This window comes from Papio anubis, chromosome 6 (assembly GCF_008728515.1).
Source record: "Papio anubis isolate 15944 chromosome 6, Panubis1.0, whole genome shotgun sequence".
NCBI classification, from domain to species: Eukaryota; Metazoa; Chordata; class Mammalia; order Primates; family Cercopithecidae; genus Papio; species Papio anubis.
In genome coordinates this window covers 35,429,917-35,452,769 of record NC_044981.1, presented here as the reverse complement: position 1 = coordinate 35,452,769, position 22,853 = coordinate 35,429,917, and positions in this window count along the sequence as shown.

Genomic DNA, 22,853 nt, shown 5'->3' with positions numbered 1-22,853 from the left:
ATGCTGGAGTGCAGTAGCACAATCAGCTTACTGCAGCCTTGAACTTAAGCCTGTGCTTGCTTAAGTGATCCTCTTGCCTCAGCCTCTCGAGTAACTAGGACTACAGGTGCATGCCACCATACCTGGCTTTTTTCTTTCTTTCTTTCTTTTTTTTTCTTTTTGAGACAGAGTTTCGCTCTTGTTGCCCAGGCTAAAGTGCAATGCCATGATCTCGGCCCACTGCAACCTCTGCCTCCCGGATTCAAGCGATTCCCCTGCCTCAGCCTCCCAAGTAGCTGGGATTACAGGCATGTGCCACCACACCTGGCTAATTTTTATTTTCAGTAGAGACGGGGTCTCTCCATCTTGGTCAGGCTGGTCTCAAACTCTCAACCTCAGGTGATCTGCCTACCTTGGCCTCCCAAAGTGCTGGGATTACAGGTGTGAGCCACTGCACCCAGCAGGAGCCTGCATTCTAAATATGCCTCAGCAGATGCCAAAATGTGTTCAAGCAATATGCAATGGAGTCTTCTAGAACTGCTGAGTCTCTTTAAAACCATGTTCATCTCTGTTCTAATCTCCATGAGGTGGTTGCTTTACAATTTATTAGGGTGGTGCAAAAGTAATGGTGGTTTTTCTACCCCCTTTACTTTTGCACCAATGCAATAATACTCAGGTGGGAAATTTTCTGTTTTAGTTGCTGGTTGAGGAGTCACCTGGGTGAGAGGGGACCTTTGCGGTAGTTCCCTGATCAGCAGGAAGAGATCCCTGAGGAGGTGGGCGCTTCACCTGGAGCTGAAGGCCTGAGGGTCCCACTTTGATGCTATCTCCCCATGCCCAGGAACTACAGACCAACCACTCACCCTGCACTATTTTTTTTTTTTTTTTTTTTGAGACAGAGTCTCGCTCTGTTGCCCAGGCTGAAATGTAGTGGGGTGATCTTAGCTCACTGCAACCTCTGCCTCCCAGGTTCAAGCAATTCTCCTGACTCAGCGACCCAAGTAGTTGGGGTTACAGGCACGCACCACCACACCCAGCTAATTTTTGTATTTTCAGTAGAGACGGGGTTTCACCATGTTAGCCAGGCTGGTCTCAATCTCCTGACCTCAGGTGATGCGCCCACCTCGGCCTCCCAAAGTGTTGAGATTACAGGTGTGAGCCACCGCACCCTGCCTCACCCTGCACTTTTACCTAAAACTGGAAAACTCAGCCCACCTGAAGTCTTTGTTTCCTCTCTTGTTTGTTTGTTTGTTTTGAGATGGAGTCTCGCTCTGTCGCCCAGGCTGGAGTGCAGTGGCACAATCTCAGCTCACTGCAAGCTCCACCTCCCAGGTTCACGCCATTCTCCTGCCTCAGTCTCCAGAGTAGCTGGGACTACAGGCGCCCGCCACCACGCCTGGCTAATTTTTTTTTTTTTTTTAATTTTTAGTAGAGACGGGGTTTCACCATGTTAGCCAGGACGGTCTAGATCTCCTGACCTTGTGATCTGCCTGCCTCGGCCTCCCAAAGTGCTGGGATTATAGGTTTGAGCCACCGCGCCCGGCCTGTTTCCTCTTTCTACAGAGGAAGAAAAACAAAACCCATGTAAGTGTTTGTGAAATGATTTAGCTTGAGCCTTCAAAGCCAGCCCCTTCACAACTTTAAATGAATAATTGAGTAGACTATAGATGGAGGAATTATTCACCACCGTATTATTAAAGTTGCCTTACATTTTAAGAATACTTGACAGTTTTCAGAGCATCTGAATATCTACAATCTTTTAGATCTTTTCAACAACCCCGGAAGGCAGAGCAGGCGTTATGATCCCCTTATGATCTCCATTCGCTACATAAAACTGAGCCTCAGAGAGAGGGCAAGTGACATATCCAGGCTCAACTAGCTACTGAGCGGTAAAGTTTGGTTCAAAGTGGTTTTTCTTTTTTCTTTTTTTTGAGACGCAGTATCGCTCTGTCGCCAGGCTGGAGTGCAGTGGTGTGATCTCGGCTCCCGGGATCTTTGCCTCCCGGGCTCAAGCAATTCTCCTGCCTCAGCCTCCCGAGTAGCTGGGATTACAGGTGTGCACCACCATGCCCCCCCAAAATAATATATATATATATTTTTCTGAGATGGAGTCTCACTCTGTTGCCCAGGCTGGAGTGCAGTGGTGTGATCTCAGCTCACTGCAACCTCCACCTACCAGGTTCAAGTTATTCTCACACCTCAGCCTCCCCAGTAGCTGGGACTACAGGCATGCACCACCATGCCCAGCTAATTTATGTTGGCCAGGCTGGTCTCGAACTCCTGACCTCAGGTGATCCGCCCACCTCAGCCTCTCAAAGTCCTGGGATTACAGGTGTGAATCACTGCGCTCTGCCCAATTTTTGTATTTTTAATAGAGACGGAGTTTTACCATGTTGACCAGGATGGTCTTGAACTCCTGACCAGGTGGACCTCTGCCCACCTCAGCCTCCTAAAGTGTTGGGATTACAGGCGTGAGCCACCACGCCTGGCCGGTTCAAAGATTTTATTTATTTATTTATTTATTTATTTACTTATTTACTTACTTATTTTCAGACAGAGTCTTTCTCTGTCACCCAGGCTGGAGTGCAGTGGCTTGATCTTGGCTTACTGCAACCTCCGCCTCCTGGGTTCAAGCGATTGTCCTGCCTTGCCTTCCAAGTAGCTGGGACTATGGGTGCGTGCGTCACCACACCTGACTAATTTTCCTATTTTTAGTGGAGACAGGGTTTCACTATGTTGGTCAGGCTGGTCTCGAACTCCTGGCCTCAGGTGATCCACCTGCCTCAGCCTCCCAAAGTGCTGGGATTACAGGTGTGAGCCACTATGCCTGGCCTGGCTCAAAGCTTTTATTTATTTATTTATTTTAAAGACGGAGTCTTGCTTTCTCGCTCAGGCTGGAGTGCAATGGTGAGATCTTGGCTCACCACAACCTCCGCCTCCCGGGTTCAAGCAATTCTCCTGCCTCAGCCTCCCGAGTAGCTGGGATTACAGGCGCCCGCCACCACACCTGGCTAATTTTTGTATTTTTAGTAGAAACAGGATTTCACCATGTTGGTCAGTCTGGTCTTGAACTCCTGACCTCAGGTAATCCGCCCTGCCTCGGCCTCCCAAAGTGCTGGGATTACAGGCATGAGCCACCGTGCCCATCTCAAAGCTTTTAAATGCTCATCATGAGTCCACATCTTTTGCCTCATGTGCTATCTGTCGCTGTCCCTGACATACACACCACATTTGCCCACACGTTATTAAAAATTACCCAAGGACCCAGAGTTGGGAGCAGACTTGGTACTGCGACCTGTATTTTCCCTCTTAGACTGGGTCTCATGTCTTCTTTTTTTTAAAACAGGGTCTCACTCTGTCGCCCAGGCTGGAGTGCAGTGGCATGATCTCGGCTCACTGCAACCTCCACCCCAGTCTCAAGTGATCCTCCCACCTCAGTCTTCCAAGTAGCTGGGATTAAAGGCACGTGCCACCATGCCCGGCTAATTTTTGGATTGTAGTAGAGATGAAGTTTCATCATGTTTGTCAGGCTGGTCTCAAACTCCTGACCTCAAATGATCTGCCTGCCTTGGCCTCCCAAAGTGTTGGGATTACAGGTGTGAGCCACCACACCTAGCCAAGGGTTGCATATCTTCTTGACTTTCCATGTAAAAATTATCATTGTAACAGTTTTGTGCCTCTTCCTCCAGATGTTCTGTGATTTTGACCATGCTCATTCTCGCTGCCATCATCCTCACTCAGGTTTTCATCCTCACACGTGAATTATTGCATGGCAGTCACTCAGGTTATTAAGACTTCAGCAAACACTCATGGAGCCTTACTACGTGTCAGGCCTGTGCCAAGCTTGAGGATTGGGCTGACTATATCCTTGGCCCTGCCCTCAAGGGCTTTCCAGGGAAATGGCCATATAGAGGTCTGAAACAGGTCGCTACAACAGGACACGGAAAGGGCATTGATGGGGAGATGTGCAGGGGCCTGAAGAGGGCCAGGTGACGGCAGGCTGTTCTTCCCGTTGGTCTTCAGGCCTTCGGGTTCTCTCCTGTCACACGCACTCAATGTTCTGTGTGTCCACTGGTCAAGATCCTTTGGTGATGTTACAGCGCCGAGACTTCAGCTTGGGCTTCAGTGTTCTCCACTATCTGGCCCCTGCATCTCACTGTTCCCCAGGACGACCTTCGGTGCCATTTGCAACTGCCTCCCAATTGGTGCAGGTATTTTTCACACAGCTTCCTATCATATAGTCAAAGAATCACAGTAGTAACCACAGTACTACTCATTGCCTGTCTATGGCCCTCTGCTAAGGACTTTGTTGTGTTATTTTATGTAATCTTCACAACTCATTATGGTAGGGGTCATCTTCCTCATTTTGTAGATGAAGACACCAAGGTTCAGAAAGTTCAAATAATTTGCCTAAATCGTACAGCTGGAGTAAGGCTGAGTAGAAAACTCGGGCCCCGGTCAAGCCCAAAGTCATCCTACTATTCCCCTTCCACTCCAATGTAATGATAGGAAGGAAAGAGCAGAGGTTAGGGGTTGGTGATTTTCTCCCTTCATTCTTGCTGCTCCCACACCGGAACTACTCCTTCTTTCCTTCCTTCTTTCTTTCTTTCTTTCTTTCTTTCTTTCTTTCTTTCTTTCTTTCTTTCTTTCTTTCTTTCTCTTTCTCTCTCTCTCAATGGAGTCTCACTCTGTCATCCAGGTTGTTGGGGTACAGTGGCACAATCTTAGTTCACTGCCACCTCTGCCTCCCGAGTAGCTGGAACTATAGGCATGTGCCACCACGCCCAGCAAATTTTTGTATTTTTAGTAGAGATGGGGTTTCATCATATTGGCCAGGCTGGACTCGAACCCCTGACCTTATGATCCACCCACCTCGGCCTCCCAAAGTGTTGGGATTCCAGGCGTGAGCCACCACACCGGCCAAAATATTCACTTCCTCCTCCAGCAGTGAATGAAAGCTGAGAGACAAATGTCTTCCCCTTTTCATCCCTTGACAAACAGTTTGGAATCTCCTTAGCTGGTCCTTTGGGGTCAGGCATCTGTCTCCCATAGTGGTGGGCAGCTCAATAATGCTCTCTTGAATTGTGTTCCTTTTTTTTTTTTTTTGCTGTTTAACTTCTCCTGTCCCTCTTTTCTGCTCTTTGGAATTTCATTCCCATATAAGCTACCTACATGCCATCTGTTTATTAAGGTTGCCCTCCTAGGGGAATGTGGGCTATGCCATGTGACATTCAATGCTATGAGACTAAATGAGATCAGCAACAGATTAAGATAGGGAACAGATCCAAGGACTGAATCCTACGACCCGCCAACGTTTGTTGTTTTTAGAGATAGGGTCTCGTGCTGTTGCCCAGGCTGGAGTGCAATGGTGTGATCATAGCTCACTGCAGCCTCGACCTCCTGGGCTCCTCCCTGTTTCAGCCTTCTGAATAGCTGGGACTATGGGCACGTGCCACCATGTCTGGCTCTCTCTAACATTTAGAGATGAAGGAGATGAGGAGAACCTAGCAAAGGAGACCTTGATGAAATAATCAAGATAATATAGTGTCTTGGAAGCCAAGAGGAAAAACAAAAAATGTCTCAAGGAAGGAGGAATGCTCAGCTGATCCTTGCTGAACAGTCAAGGAAGGTGAAGATTAAGTGATAACCTTTAGGTTTAAGCACACTAGAGGGGACTGGCAATCTTAACGAAGAGCAGCTTGGGTGGAATTACAGAGTGATACAAATGGGTTCAACAGAGAATGGAAGGGGAGAAAGTACTATTGTCCCTTATCTATCCTTCAGTAGCTGCTGGGGATTGGTTTCAGGAGGCCCCTGAAGATTCTAAAATCCATTTTTTTTTAGAGATGGGGTCTCACTATGTTGCCCAGGCTGTTCTTAAACTCCTGGGCTCAAGCAATCCTCCCACCTCAAAAATCCTCCCACCTCTCAAATCACTACATTTACAGGAGTGAGCCAAGGTTCCTGGCCCCTAAATCCTTGGGTGTGCAAGTCTCTTATATAAAAGGGTGTAATAGCTGGGTGCAGTGGCTCACACCTGTAATCCCAGCACTTTGGGAGGCTGAAGCAGATGGATCACTTGAGGTCAGGAGTTCCAGACCAGCCTGACCAACTTGATGAAACCCATATCTACTAAAAAAATACAAAAATTAGCTGGGTGTGGTGGTGGGCACATGTAGTCCCAGCTACTCAGGAGGCTGAGGCAGGAGAATCTCTTGAACCTAGGACACGGAGGTTGCAGTGAGCCAAGATTGTGCCACTGAACTCCAGCCTAGGTGACAGAGTGAGATGCCATCTCAAAAATAAATAAATAAAATAAAATGGTGTAATCTTTGCATATAACCTACACATCCCCCCATATACTTTAAATATTCTCTAGATTAATTTAATACCTAACAGAATGTAAATGCTCTGTAAATAGTGTAAATAGTGTTATACTGTATGTTTTTTATTTGTATTATTATTATTTTTTGAGACAGGGCCTCTCTTTGTCACTGAGATGGGAGTGCAATGACACAATCACGGCTCACTGCAGCCTTGACCTCCCTGGGCTCAGGTGATCCTCCTGCCTCAGCCTTCCAAGTAGCTGAGACCACAGGCATATGCCACCATGCCTGGCTAATTTTTGTCTTTTTGTAGAGGTGGGATTCCACCACGTTGCCCGGGCTGGTCTTGAGCTCCTGGGTGCAAGCTGTCTGCCCACGCTGGCCTCCTGAAGTACTGGGATTACAGGCTTGAGCCACCATGCCCAGCCTATTTGTATTATTATTATCATTTATTATTTAAAGTAGCAGGATTTGATCTGTGGGCTTTAATTTGCCAACTCCTCCTGCACAATGTTTGAATGCTTTCTGTTGGTTTTTTTGTTTTGTTTGTGATGGAGTCTCACTCTGTCACCCAGGCTGGAGTTCAGTGGCATGATCTCAGCTCACTGCAGCCTCCGCTCCCTGGGTTCAAGTGATTCTTCTGCCTCAGCCTCCCGAGTAACTGGGATTACAGGCATGTGCCACCACACCCGGCTAAGTTTTGTATTTTTAGTAGAGACGGGGTTTCACCATGTTGGCTAGTCTGGTCTCAAACTCCTGATCTCAGATGATTTGACAGCTTCCGACTCCCAAAGTGTTGGGATTACAGGTGTGAGCCACCACACCCGGCCCTATTTGTACTTTTTCTTTTTTAATTGTTGGCTTCTTTTTTTTTTCTTTTTTTTAAATTTTTTAATTTGTTTGTTTTGAGATGGAATCTTGCTCTGTCACCCAGGCTGGAGTGCAGTGGCGCAATCTCAGCTCACTGCAGCCTCTACCTCCCAGTTCCAGCGAGTCTCCTGCCTCAGCCTCCCGGTAGCTAGGACTACAGGCACACACCACCATGCCTGGCTAATTTTTGTATTATTAGTAGAGATGAGGTTTCACTGTGTTGGCCAGGCTGGTCTTGAACTCCTGATCTCAGGTGATCCACCTGCCTCAGCCTACCAAAGTGTTGGGATTACAGGTGTGAGCCACTGTGCCTGACCTTTTTCAAATAGTTTTGACCTTTGGTTGGTGGAAGCCATGGATGCAGAACCCACGGATATGGAGGGCCGACTACATAAATAATTATTTTATGGAGCTTTCCTATGAAGGTGAGTGGAGAAAGGGGATGCAAGCTGGAGAGGATGCTATGGTTTGAATGTGTCCCCCAGAGTTAATGTGTTAGAAACGTAATCCCCAATACAACAGTGTTGTGTGGTGGAACCTTTAAGAGGTGACTAGGCCGGCCAGGCACCGTGGCTCACGCCTGTAATCCCAGCACTTTGGGAGGCCGAGACGGGCAGATCAGCACGAGGTCAGGAGATCGAGACCATCCTGGCTAACACGGTGAAACCCCGCCTCTATCTACTAAAAATACAAAAAATTAGCCGGGTGTGGTGGTGCATGCCTGTAATCCCAGCTACTGGGGAGGCTGAGGCGGGAGAATGGCATGAACCTGGGAGGCCCAGCTTGCAGTGAACCAAAATCGCGCCACTGCACTCCAGCCTGGGCGACAGAGAAAGACTTCATCCCAAAAAAAAAAAAAAAAAAAGAGGTGACTAGGCCGCGAAGGCTGTGTCCTCACAGATGGATTAATGCCATTGTTTCCGGGGTGGTTTTCTCATTAAAAGATGAGCTTGAGCTTGGCCCCCTTCCTTCTCCCATTGCATTCCCCTCTCTCTTGCCCCTGGGATGCCTTATGCCATGCTATGATGTGGCAAAAAGGCCCTCACCAGATGCCAGCCCCTTGACCTTGGACTTCCCAGCATCTAGAACTGTGAACCAAATGAATGTTTTTTCTTTATAAATTACCCAGTCTCTGGTATTCTGTCATAGCAGCACAAAGCAGACTAACACATAGGGTCAAGAGCAACTTTTTTAAAAAAGATGAGTGAAATTACAGCATATTTATGTGCTGATGAAAATGATTCACCAAAGGAGAAAACATGACACGAGAGAGGATGGAGAATGACTGGAGTGAGGGGATGGGAACTCATGCTCAGTGAAGGTGTATGCCTTAGATAGGGGCATAGACCATTTATCCCTAAACTACAGAAAGGAAAGCCGAGCATGTGGGCAAATTCTCCCATCTCGTGACTTACTGAGTGCTTGACTTACAAGAGATCATTAAGACTTTGAGTCTGTGCTGCCTATCCTTCCTCTCCATTTTGCAGATGAGACATAGAGGGAACTGGACTTACCAAAGGACACACCAGTGATTATTATGTGTGCACCAATGATTATTTGTTTTGTTTGTTTTTGAGACAGAGTTTCGCTCTTGTTGTCCCTGCTGGAGTGCAATGATGCAACCTCGGCTCACTGCAACCTCCGCCTCCTGGGTTCAAGTGATTCTCCTGCCTCAGCCTCCCAAGTAGCTGGGATTACAGGCACCCACCAGCATGCCTGGCTAATTTTTTTTTCCTTTCTTTTTTTTTGAGATGGAGTCTTGCACTGTCACCCAGGCTGGAGTGCAGTGGTGCGATCTCAGCTCACTGCAACCTCAGCTTCCCGGGTTCAAGCGATTCTCCTGAGCTGGGATTACAGGCGCCTGCCACCACGCCTGGCTGACTTTTTGTATTTTTTAGTAGAGACGGGGTTTCACCATGTTGGCCAGACTGATCTCAAACTCCTGACCTCATGATTCGCCGCCTTGGCCTCCCAAAGTGCTGGGATTACAGGCATGAGCCACCGCGCCCAGCCATGCCTGGCTAATTTTTTGTATTTTTAGTAGAGATGGGGTTTCATCCCAAAGTGCTGGGATTACAGGCATGAGCCATTGCACCTAGTCTGCACCAGTGATTATTAGAGGCAGAGCTGGAATCAGAATCCAAGACCTTTCTTGCACCACCCAGCACATTCGGGTTCTCTGTGGTCAGATGTTCTACCTGCCCCACCTGTGCTCTGGGTAGTAGATGCATAGTGTGGGGGCCTCCAAGAAGACACTGGAAGAAGAAAGTGGAGAACTGAACAAACTTCAGAATAAGATCAATAAGCCATGGGGTTAGGTGATTTGAAAGTCTACTGATGAGTCTAAGGGATCTCCCTAGATGTATTTAGGAGTAACCGAATCATTGTAAGGAAAGCTATAAACTGGCAAACTGGACTCAGAAAAATCTGTCAAAATGCAGAAAGAGGATAGTGTAAATCCAAGTGCAAACAGAAGGGCATGGATCCTTCCGGAATATAGATTCCTGGTTTCAAATGTTCCATCAAGCTTTGTTTCCTGATGTGGGGTTTGGAAACATAGTCCCTTTAAGCTTAGATGGAGTTGAATGCTGCAACTCCATTCAGTACTGGATGATGAGTTTCCAGAAGGGAGAGGCCGCAACAAAAGAGGCACAAACAAGCTGGTCCCATGAGGAGCCAAACACCAGATTTCACCTTGACCTCCAGGAAACTTGTGAAACCACTGCATTCTCTTTCCCCTAATTCCACTCATTTCAAAACATTCTCTGAGCTGTTGTGCGAGGCACTGTGCTTAGTGCTATAGGTATGGCTGGTAAGGGAGAGGTGGAGGGTGGTGTACAGAACAGATAAACTGAAGGAGGTCCCACCTTCCAATTTTTATAGCCTTCTAGTAAGAATGAGCGATTGACACATTGGACTGTGATTTCATGCCCACTACTCAATCTCCTGATCACTCATTCTGCTTCTCAACTCTGTGCTGGACAGGAGAGGCGTGTAACATGGGGGGAGTCTGTGTCTCTAGTCACTGCAAAGATAACTCCCTGACTGTGGATTCAAAGATATAAATTATAAACTGCTATTGGGTACAAATTATTCCCATGTGAGCTTGTTGAGCGTGATCCACTTATCTCTAGGGCTGATCGCTAGTTAAATCCTGCCCAAGTGGCTGAAAGCCTGTTTGTTTTACGACAAACAGGAGACAGAGGCCCTGCTGAAATTCGGGTGTAAGATTGAACCTTAAGCCAATGCTCTAATATGTTTTTTTTTTTTTTTTTTTTTGAGACGGAGTCTCGCCACCCAGGCTGGAGTGCAGTGGCCGGATCTCAGCTCACTGCTCCTCCCTCTCCTCGGGTTCACGCCATCTCCCTGCCTCAGCCTCCCCCAGTAGCTGGGACTACAGGCACCCGGCCACTTCAGCCTCAAGCAGTTTTTTGTATTTTAGTAGAGACGGGGTTTCACTGCCAGCCAGGATGGTCTCGGGACTGACCTCGGATCCCCATCCGCCTCCCAGTGCTGGGATTAGGCTTGAGCTACCGCCCAATGCTCTAATATGTTTGAGAATTCTTTTTTTTTTTTTTTGAGATGGAGTCTCTGGGCTTGTTGCCCAGGCTGGAGTGCAGTGGCACAACCGCTCACTGCAGCTCTGCCTCCTGTTCACGCCATTCTCCTGCCTCAGCCTCCTGAGAAGGCTAGACTACGGGCGCCTCCCACCTCCCGGGCCTGCTGTTTTAAAATTTTTAGTAGATGGGTTTCACCCATGTTAGCCAGGATGGTCTCACCCTGACTCCGTGATCCACCCGCCTCGCCTCCCCAAAGTGCTGAGATTACAGGCTTGAGCCACCGCGCCCGGCCTGGAGAATTCTTAAGTGGGTACAGTCTGTTACAGCTGTCTTCTACCTCTGCACCAAAGCAGTATTGGAAGAGACCCACAAGGTCAGGGTTCTGACTTCCAACACTCAGGCTGTTGAGGATAGGTGGAGGAGATGAGCTGGAATGTCATCAAGAGATAATCCAGGAAACGCTTCTCTGAAGAAATTACCACGATCTCTTCATTTCTGCAGCCCTTTGCAGTTGTTTTCAAAGCATTTGCAGTATCACTGATTTCATGGAATCCTCACATCGCCCCACGAAGTAGGTGGAGCAGGTTTTATTATCACTGTTTTGCAGCTGAAGAGACTGAGGCCCCAAGAGGTGGCATGACTTGGCCCAGGTCACATGGCTAATAAGCAGTTGAGCTGGAGCTCGAGTCCAGGTCTCCTGACTGTGAGTCGAATGCCCAGATGTCAGCCAGCCATTCCTCGGTGGCTCAGCTGCCTCCTCAGCCCCCTTGGCTCTCAGATGAGAGGCCCGGGGTGAGAGCATGGGCTTCACTCCCAGGATGACCTGGGTTCGAGTCCCACCTCTGCCCTAACTAGCTGTCTGACCTCGGGCAAGTTGCCAAACCATCTCTGTGCCTCTGTTTCCTTGTCTGCAAAATGAGCAAAATAATAGTACCTCCCCGTCAGGTGATTTGGAGGAGTAAATGAGATATTAGAGACAGAACAAAACACAATGTCTGGCATAGTTCGAGGCATCAATAAATGCTATATTACCCCCTTACCAAAGTCTGTTTTCCTCGAAGATGCAACCCGGAAGAGAGTACTCAAGAATCTTGCAGGCCAGGCACCGTGGCTCATGCCTGTAATCCCAGCACTAGCACTTTGGGAGACTGAGGCAGGAGGATTGCCTGAGTTCAGGAGTTCGAGACCAGCCTGGGCAACAAGGCAAAACCCCATCTCTACAAAAACTACAAAATGGGCAGGGCGCGGTGGCTCACACCTGTAATTCCAGCACTTTGGGAGGCCGAGGTGGGCAGATCACCTAGATCGGGAGTTTGAGACCAGCCTGACCAACATGGAGAAACCCCGTCTCTACTAAAAATACAAAATTAGCCGGGCATGGTGATGCATGCCTGTAATCCCAGATACTTGGGAGGCTGAGGCAGATGAATCACTTGAATCCGGGAGGCAGAGGTTGCAGTGAGCTGAGATTATGCCACTGCACTCCAGCCTGGGCAACAAGAGTGAAACTCCATCTCAAACAAAAAACAAAAAACAAAACACGGAACTTAGCCGGGTGTGATAGCATACACCCTGACCCTGGAGTTCGAGGCTACGGTGAGCCGACTGTGCCACTGCACTGTAGCCTGGGTGCCACAGTGAGACCCTTCCTCATCATTTCTTGCCTTTCCCCCCTCTCACTTTGTGATAATGCTACCTCAAATTTGTATGGGCCAGGCACAGTGGCTGATGGACACAGTGGCTCATACCCGTAATCCCAGCACTTTGGGAGGCTGAGGCGGGCAGATCACTTGAAGTCAGGAGTTTGAGACCGGCCTGGCCAACATGGCAAAACCCCATCTCTACTAAAAATACAAAAATTAGATGGGCATAGTGGTGCACGCCTGTAATTCCAGCTACTTTAGAGGCTGAGGCATGAAAATTGCTTGAACCCAGGAGGCAGAGGTTGCAGTGAGTCGAGATCACGCCACTGCAATCCAGCCTGGGTGGAAAACAAAATAATAATAATAATAATAATAATAGTAATAATTTGTACATCCCTTTTTACTTTATTTTTCTTTCTTTCTTTCTTTTTTTTTTTTTGAGATGGAGTTTCACTCTTGTTGCCCAGGCTGGAGTGCAGTGGTGTGATCACTGCTCACTGCAACCTCCACCTCCCAGGTTCAAGCGACTCTCCTGCCTAAGCCTCCTGAGTAGCTGGGATTACAGGTGTCTGCCACCACATCCAGTTAATTTTTGTATTTTTTTTAGTAGAGACGGGGTTTCACCATGTTGGCCAGGGGCTGATCTGGAACTCCTGACCTCAGGTGATCCTCCCGCCTCAGCCTTCCAAAGTGCTGAGATTACAGGCGTGAGCCACTGCGCCCAGCCTCTTTTTACTTTTCTTTTCTTTTCTTTTTTTTTTAGACAGAGTTTTGCTCTTGTTGCCCAGGCTGGAGTGCAATGGTGCAATCTCGGCTCACTGCAATCTCCGCCTCCTGGATTCAAGCAATTCTCCTGCCTCAGCCTCCCGAGTGGCTGGGATTACAGGCATGTGCCTCCACACCTGGATAGTTTTGCATTTTTAGTAGAGACGGGGTTTCTCCATGTTGGTCAGGCTGGTCTTGAACTCCTGACCTCAGCTGATCCACCCGTCTTGGCCTCCCAAAGTGCTGGGATTACAGGTGTGAGCCACCATGCCCAGCCCTCTTTTTACTTTTCAAAGTGCTTCCCCACTCAGCACCTCTTGGGATCCTCCCGTCAACCCTGTAAGATAAACAGAACCAAAATCTTCGTTCCCTTATTACAAGTGAGAAAACCAAGGTGAGAGAGGTGAATTGACTGTGCTAAGGCAACATCTCTGTTAGCTGAGGAGCTGGGACTCTTCTTTCGGTTTTGATTCCTTGCTGGAGATATTTGTGGAATTGTGTGGGTTTCCTTTCCTACCTTTGGAATTGGGAGCTAGGGGACCCCCTCATGGACTTTCTTCAAACTCAGGATTATCTTTGAGAACCCAAACGGTGAGGAGAAAAGTGGTTTGCCTCCATGAGACTCCCCGATCCCACTCAATTTCCCTGCACATCAAGACCTAGGCCTGGGGATTGGAAAGGTAATCCAAGGTAAGGGGTAAATTCCATCTGCGGTCAAAGACCAGCTCTGAGCTGGCTTCCCATGAGCAGGGGAGGGTGGAAAGGTCAAAGGGTGGTGCTCTTCCTCAGAGTCCAGCGTCAGCTCTGCTACTTGATATCTGAGAACACCTTGAACAAGGCAAGGTGCACCTCAGCTTCCTCATCTCTAACAGGAACACTGGATTAGATAATGTCTCAGCTGACTTCCTGATAACATGAAAGAGATTTGCTTGAGGATAACAGTGACACATTATGCACTTGAGAAACTTTTATTACGGAAAATTTCAAATAAATTCAAAGTCAACAGAACAATATAATGAACCCCCATGTATAGATCCCTCAAATTCAGCCATCATCAACATTCTTTCTTGTTTCATCTCTACCTCCACCACCTCACCCACTCAATGGTTATTTCTTTTCTTCTATATGCGGTGGGAAGGGCTTGCTTTGTTGACCAGGCTGGTCTCAACCTCTTGGCCTCCAGTGATCCTCCCACCTTGGCTTCTCAAAGTGTTGGAATTATAGGCACCTGCCACCACACCCAGCCTGGTTATTTTATTATTATTATTATTATTGAGACAGAATCTCACTCTGTCACCCAGGTTGGAATGCAGTGGCACGATCTCGGCTCACTGCCTCCTCCAACTCCCAGGTTCCAGTGATTCTTGTGCCTCAGCCTTCTGAGTAGTTGGGACTGCAAGCGCGTGCCACTGCACCCAGCTAATTTTTGTATTTTTAATAGACATGGGGTTTCGCCATGTTGGCCCGGCTGGTCTCAAACTCTTGGCCTCAAGTGATCCTCCTATCTTGGCCTCCCAAAGTGCTGGAATTACAGGCATGAGCCACCATGCCTGGACAACCTGGTTATTTCTTATAGTCTTTTTTTTTCCCCTTCTAGTGAAATTTACGTACCTTGAAATGCAGAAATCTTAACTGTGTAATGTTGACAAAAGGATCCACCCATGTAACCAATGTCCATCATTGGCAAATGTATTACTATAACTGAATTTATTAACAAATTAAACATTTAAATATGATTTTAGCACACTAGGGGTTAGCAAATGCTCTCTTTTTGGGACTGGCTAGGTTAGCATCAGATCTGCAGTCTTAAGTCATTATTTTCCTTCCTGCCTCTATCCATGCTGTCATCCTTGTGTGTCCCTGGAGCTTATGGCTTTCTCCTGCATGCACCTCTATCATGAGGCTTTTATTGTCTTGGCTACAAATTCTTATAAACTTGCTTTTTCTCTTTCCTATACATTTATCCTTCTCCGGGTTTTTTCTTTTTTCTTTTTTTGTTTTGGTCTTCTATAACCTCTTTCTCATACCTGTTGCTGTTTTCTCCTTTAGAGTTCTTACTTTTCTGTGTTCACTCCACCTTCTCTGATCTCACTGTCCTTTATCTTTTGGTCTGTTTATATGCTGGACATTAGACACTGAGCCATAACCCCAGGGTCCAGTCCAGGGCCAGGCACTTAGTCAACAGTGAGTGAGTGAATGAATGAAAGCAAAGGACGACATACTCTGGAACCATCTGCAATCTGGTTACAGTAATGTGGTCAACTAAGGAACCCTAACCCGTTACCCTGGACCACATCTTTCTCTTTGCATTGAGCAAGAAGCTATTTATCTGCCCTCTTGGAAGCACCAGCATTTGAAAGGAAGGAGGCTGATTTCCTGACAAAATGTGACCCAAAGGACCATCCTCCTCCTACTCCCCATCATTTAAAAAAAAAAAAAAAAAAAAAAGAGCAAGCCGGGGCTATCAGGGATACTTCCTGTTTTCCTCTCTTGAAAGCATCCTGGATAGATGAAACTGAAGGATCAAAGGGACTGCCTCCTCTGGGGCCTGGGGACTGGCAGAATGGCTTTTAACCCTCTGCTGTCTCCCACATGTGAGTGGCATGCGCAGTCGACGTCTTATAGTTCCCTAGTAGGTTTTTAACTTCTTTTGGGATTCATTCATTCATTCATTCATCGAACATTACTGTACTCTACCAAATCCCAGGCTTTGAGGATCTGGGGATATAGAGATGAATATGACAGTCCCTAGCCTCATTCATCTAACAGTAATGATCCCATGTGCTAACATGATCAAGCATTTTCTCCCTGTGAGGCTCTTACTACATGCTTTTCATGCATTTGGTCCTCACAACAAGCTGATGGGGTATTCTTGCCCCCATCTTACTGATAAGAAAAGCAAAGCTCCTGAAGGTAAAATAACCTGATGCAGCCTTATGACTGGTAGGTGTCACGGCTGGGGTTAGAACTGAGTGGTCTGAGCAGAAACCATATTTATAGCTGATACACTAGCCTGCCCCTGGAGACCTGCCTCCGTGTTTGAAACATGGCAGTGACTTTATTGCTAGTAATTTTTACAAGTGCATTTTATCTCTGGGCTTGGTCAGGTGGCTTCTGGTGAACAGGTTTGTTTACATCCGACTTACTGTATCATATTGTATTAGAGCAGAGGTGAGTCAGCTTGCGGCCCCCTGAAGAGTGACAACAAGGCTGGAAAAGCCAAGAGGCAACCTTTGGCCCTGTTTGGTGAACAAAGACAGCGTCAGGCTCTTGCTTCCCCTCTCTCATTTCTGGAATAGATCAGATTCCACAGATTTGTTTTGTTTTGTTTTGTTTTTTGTTTTGTATTACATTTTTTTCAAATCTTGGAAAGAAAGCCAAAGGAGGCTGGGTGAGGTGGCTCATGCCTTGGAGCCTAGCACTTTGGGAGGCTGAGGTGGGCGGATTACTTGAGGTCAGGAGTTTGAGACCAGACTGGCCAACATGGTAAAACACCGCCTCTACTAAAAATACAACAATTAGCTGGGTGTGGTGGCAGGCACCTATAATCCCAGCAACTCAGGAGGCTGAGGCAGGAGAATTGCTTGAACTCGGGAGGCAGAGGTTGCACTGAGCCGAGATTACGCCACATAGTGAAACCCTGTCTCAGCTAGAAATACAAAAAAATTAGCCAGGTGTGGTGGTGAACGCCTGTAATCCCAGCTATTCTGGAGGCTGAGGCACAAGGATTGCTTGAACTTGGGAGGCAGAGGTTGCGGTGAGCTGAGATCACACCACTGCATGCCAGCCTGGCCGACAGAATGAGACTGTCTCAAAAACAAAACAAAACAAAAAAGGAAAAATATTTTCTCCATTTTTCTGGAGAGGAATTGAGGCTCAGAGTAGTTAGTTAATATACCCCAAATCACACAGCTAGACAGAGCCAGGATTTGATCCTAGGTTTGACTAACTCCAGACCCTCCACTTTAATCATTCTATTTCCCTGATGCTAAAGTTGGCAGAGAGAGGAAGAAACTCCCTTTCTGCTGAGGTTCCTGACAAACAGTAGGGGCAGGTGAGGGTAGCAAGTAACCTTGAGATCTGCTGGTTAGGGACGCCTGGCACAAAAGGATCTTAAGGTGCTTCTGATTCCGCAATTCTATCTCTTTAAAACCCAGAGTTCCCATGCCAAGCCTGCTCTGTGATCCTCAGAGATTTCAGGGGTGGGGAAACTGGATTGAATGCGCTGACATACAAGCAAAAAAAGACCTCAGCATTTTTGCCTCGCCTCGGTGGCTCCGGCCTTTTTAAATTGTTTTTCCCCTCTCTCTCTCATTTATTTATTACTATGCTATTCCTTGGCCCTGCTGCTGTGTCAATCCTGATAAAAGCAAATCACCCCACAAACAGGTGCAGCTGGGAGCTGCCCCTTGGACAGCTGCCAGGGAAATGTGATCGCTCAGCTGGGGTGACCTGCCCCAGCCCAACCCCCTCTCAGGTTCCAGCCCAGGGCATGTGTCCTTGGGCAGTTAATGTCGGTCCACATGTCACAGCCCTGGTATCCCAGTTGGCATTACGGACTTGTGCTGGTGTGTGTGGTTTGGGTGGGGTGGATATATGCAGGAGAGAAGGGAGGCTCCCAGGAGTCTATTTTCTCTTTCGGTTTCTTCCAACAAATTCAGAAAATACAATGTCACCAAGTCCCCCTTGCAAGTATTTGAAAATATTTCCTAAGAATATCACTGCCTTATTTCCCTAGGTAAGAAATATTTTTTCCCATTCCCAAATTCACACACACATGCAATGTAATGATCCAAAAGAAATTTTCTGAGTATCTCCTAGGGCTTAGCTGTGGGTTCACCTAAATAAACATTTCTTAGCCAACCCTGCTATCCAGAATGCATTTTGATGCTACCAAGCCATGTGACTTTGACTCTGGCTTGGAAAAGATTTTATTTCATTTCCCCTCCCCCCATTTCAGTGTTTTGTCCCCAAGCATCATTTCCCCACTTCCCTAGGGCACCAGCCTTTCCGGAAATGCCCTAGCTCTGCGTGCAGCCTCCGCCTCCCGGTGTGGAGAAGGCGGTGACAGCGCCGCGCAGGAGCCGCAGGGCTGGCCTGGGCGGAGGGCGAGGGGCAGGGGCGGCCGGGCCAGGCTGCCCGCCTGCCGCAGAGCAGCGCGCAGCTCTGGGAGGGAGGAGGTTGCCATGCAAATGACGCGGCGTCCTGCGGGCCCCCCTTACCCGGGGGCCCTCTGGTTGCCAAAACAGAGCATTCCCCAGAACAGTCGCCTGGAAACGAGCGCTGTCATAGCAGCCTTGAGCTCAGTAGCAGCGAGCCAGCTGTGCTGCCACGAGGAGCTGGGTCAGGATGTTCAGACCTCCTCAGCACCCCCTCCCCACCCAGTCTCCACCTCGGGGAAGGGAGTGGTGGCTTGGCCCACCGTGGAGGGGAGGGAGGGCACTAATTGGATTGGAACACTCCTGAAACGCATCAGCTGCTCCTCCCTGGGGGAGGGGGAGAAAGAAAGCGGCAGACTGTCTTTGTGATCGGCTCAGCCTCTCCCTCCCTGCAGCCTCGCCCTGACCTGGTCCTCACCGGCCTCTGCCCACCTATGGCTGTCCTGGGGCACAATGGCAAGATCTTTGTAAAATGGAGGAGGCAGATACCGGATCAGATAACCACCAAAATGAAATTCAGCCTTGATATGAAGGGTACCGTGGTGATGCTACCGGGATCTGACCTGGTTTGGAAGGGTTAGGGAAGAATGCAGGTTTGCCACAGCCCCCATGTCAATACTCTAGTTACTTCTTCCCTTAACAGCCCCCGTCTTTCCAGCACCTTTTCTCATCAGCTCACCTTTGCCAGCCTGGTCTTCCTTGGGAGCATTTACTTTTTCCTACTTCATTTGGCACCCAGAGAGCTGCCTCATCATTTAAGCGTGTGTGTGCTCACCAATTAAACTACAATATAAACTTTAAAGAAGCAGGACCCATGTAATCATTGTCATGGCCCACCTTGACCATGAAGAACGAAACAGGCCGGGTCCAGTGGCTCACGCCTGTAATCCCAGTACTTTGGGAGGCCGAGGTGGGTGGATCACGAGGTCGGGAGATTGAGAACATCTTGGCTAACACAGTGAAACCCCGTCTCTACTAAAAATACAAAAAAATTAGCCAGGCATGGTGGTGGGTGCCTGTAGTCCCAGTTATTCGGGAGGCTGAGGCAGGAGAATGGCGTGAACCTGGGAGGCGGAGCTTGCAGTGAGCCGAGATTGCACCACTGCGCTATAGCCTGGGCAACAGAGCAAGGCACTGCCTCAAAAAAAACAAAAACAAAAACAAAACAAAAAAAAACAAGACAGAGTTTCACAGACCTGCTTGAATTTAGGTGCCAGTGATCTTTGTCAACATAGTCATCACCCTGGGAGGCCTCTGGTATTGCCTTTGCAACAACTGTTTTAGATTGGCCTTCAGAGACTAGTAAAACCTCTTCTGGGACTGGGGAGGGGAGGAGATTCAGTGACAGCCTGAGTGACAGTAAGCCAACAGGTGGGCTACGGAGAAAGTGGACGACTACTCAGGACACACCGAGTGCTTCATGTGGTCCGGATGCTGCACACCAGCGCTTACAGGTGTGACTTAAGCATGTGTGTGCAAGGGAGTCCCCTTCCTTCAAATTCCTAAGGGGCCTTGGGAGTCTTAGGTACCCAAACAGCAAGTCTTCATTCAACCTGCCTTGGTAACGCAGCATGTAAATGTGCAATCTCTCTCTCCTCCCTCTTCCTTTCCTTTGAGTTCCTGCTGTCTGCCAGGCACTGAGTTAGGCTCTGGAGGTTCAGAGAATGATTAAATTAGTATCATTCTGTATTTATGAGAAAAAATCCTCAACCATATGTAGGGGGCATTTGCCGTGCCTATAGTCACCAGCATTTTTTGATCAACTTTCCTATTTTGGGTTTTTCCCACATCATAAATCCCACTTCCCCAAAGTAAAGGCCAGAAATTGACCTTCCCAGATGTCCTTGCAACTAACATGTAAGCAGGTGACCTAAGTTCCACTGATCAGATGCACCCACATGAGATTTTTTTTTTTTTTTTTCTTTTTCTTTTTGAGGCCGAGTCTTGCTGTGTCGCCCAGGCTGGAGTGCAGTGGCCCGATCTCGACTCACTGCAGCCTCCGCCTCTGCCTCCCGGGTTCAAGCAATTCTCCTGCCTCGATCCCCCGAATAGCTGGGACTACAGGCACATGCTACCAAGCCCAGCTAGTTTTTGTATTTTTAGTAAAGACAGGGTTTCCCCATGTTGACCGGGATGGTCTTGATCTCCTGACATCGTGATCTGCCTGCCTCGGCCTCCCAAAGTGTTGGGATTACAAGGCATGAGCCACTGTGCCCAGTCTTTCTTTTCTTTCTTTTTTTTATTTTGAGACAGAGTCTTGCTCTGTCACCCAGACTAGAGTACAATGGCGCAATCTCGGCTTACCACAATCTCCGCCTCCTGGGTTCAAGCAATTCTCCTGCCTCAGCCTCCCAAGTAGCTGGGATAACAGTTGTGCACCATCCCTGGCTATTTTTGTATTTTTAGTAGAGACAGAGTTTCACCATGTTGGCCAGGCTGGTCTCGAACTCCTGACCTCAGGTGATCTGCCCACCTCAGCCTCCCAGAGTGCTGGGATTACAGGTGTGAGCCACCACACCCGGCCTGTTTTTCCTTTTTTAGACAAGGTTTTGCTTGAACTGGTCTCAAGCAGTTCTCCCTCCTGAGCCTCCCAAGTAGTTAGGACTACAGTTCTACAGTTGTGTACCACCAACCACATGAGTTGTTTTTTGTTTTTTGAGATGGGGTCTCACTCTGTCACCCAGGCTGGCGTGAAGTGGCACAATTTTGGCTCACCGCAACCTCCGCCTCCCAGGCTCAAGCGATCCACCTCAGCTTCCTGAGTAGCTGGGACCACAGGCGCGCACCACCACTCCCAGCTAATTTTTTGTATTTTTCGTAGAGATGGAGTTTCACCATGTTGCCCAGGCTGGTCTCGAACTCCTGAGCTCAAGCGATTGTGCCCAAATTGGCCTCCCAAAATGCTGGGTTTACAGGTGTGAACCCCTGGCTTCACATGAGATTTTGATTTGGAAGAAAGCAATTGAGGAAGAAAGCATCCTGGGAAAGGGGGCTTTCCATCCTCTGAACCCCACACCCATGGCTGTGCCCATTACTCAAAGGCATGCAGTTGGCTCGTGTTGCCTTGTGATATGGTTCCTATTATTACCCAAGAGTCCTGTTTTACCTTGAGCAAGGATGACATGCACATTTGTGACTCATTTCATATTGTTCTGCCCTCTCCCATCTCCAGACTCCCAGAGGCACTGACTGTCCCGTGGCTGGCATGTGCACTGCAGCTATTTTTCACATGGGCACAACCCATCACCCAGCATACCGTCAACTCCACGGTGTCTTGGGATTGCAACTTATGTGATTTTTGCCAACCCCCTTTCCTACAGCTTTACAAGAAATAGGATTTTATGATATGCTTGTGGAAAATGAGAATCATATTGTTTATTTTCTTTTTTTTTTTTTTTTTTTTTTTTTTAGACAGAGTCTCGCTCTGTCGCCCAGGCTGGAGTGCAGTGGCCAGATCTCAGCTCACTGCAAGCTCCGCCTCCCGGGTTTACGCCATTCTCCTGCCTCAGCCTCCCGGGTAGCTGGGACTACAGGCGCCCGCCACCTCGCCCGGCTAGTTTTTTTGTATTTTTTAGTAGAGACGGGGTTTCACCGTGTTAGCCAGGATGGTCTCGATCTCCTGACCTCGTGATCCGCCCGTCTCGGCCTCCCAAAGTGCTGGGATTACAGGCTTGAGCCACCGCGCCCGGCCCCATATTGTTTATTTTCAAATTGATGACTTTCTCCATAATAAAATTATAACATTTGCAGGCATAACCCATTCATTCATTCATTCATTCAGCATTTAATGAGTGCCTATGATGTGCCGGGCATTGTGTTGAGTGCTGGGACAGAACTGAGTACAGCACAACTCCTCCTCACAAGATGTTAGTTTATTAGCAAGAAACAGGTAACAGGCTGGGTGTCATGGTTTAGGCCTGTAATCCCAACACTTTGGGAGGCTGAGGCCTGAAGATTGCTTGAGCCCAGGAGTTAGAGAGCAGTCTGGACAATACAGGGAGACCTTGTCTCTGCAAAAAAAAAAAAAAAAAAATTAGCCAGGTGGAGTGGTGTGCACCTGTAGTCTCAGCTACTCAGGAGGCTGAGGTGAGAGGATCACTTTAGCCCAAGAGGTTGAGACTGCAGTGAGCATGATCATGCCACTGCACTCTATCCTGGGTGTCGAAGCAGACATGTAAGTGGGGGAAAGGTGGTACAAGAGCTCTGAAGGCCAATGTGCAGAGTAGAGAAGGGAGTGGTTTGTTGGGCGCAGAAAAGACTTTTTCATAGGAACAACATCAAGTGCTTATTCTAGGACAGCTTTTTTCTCAGGACTTAATGTATATTCATTCACTTAATCTTCACAACAGCAATAAAGCAGGTGTTATTAATACCCTATTTTTTTTTGAGACAAAGTCTCACTCTGTTGCCCAGGCTGGAGTGCAGCGGCGCTGTCTCAGCTCACGGCAACCTCTGCCTCCCGGGTTCAAGTGATTCTCTTTCTCAGCTTCCTGAGTAGCTGGGATTATAGGCACCCACCACCATGCCTGGCTAATTTTTGTCTTTTTAGTA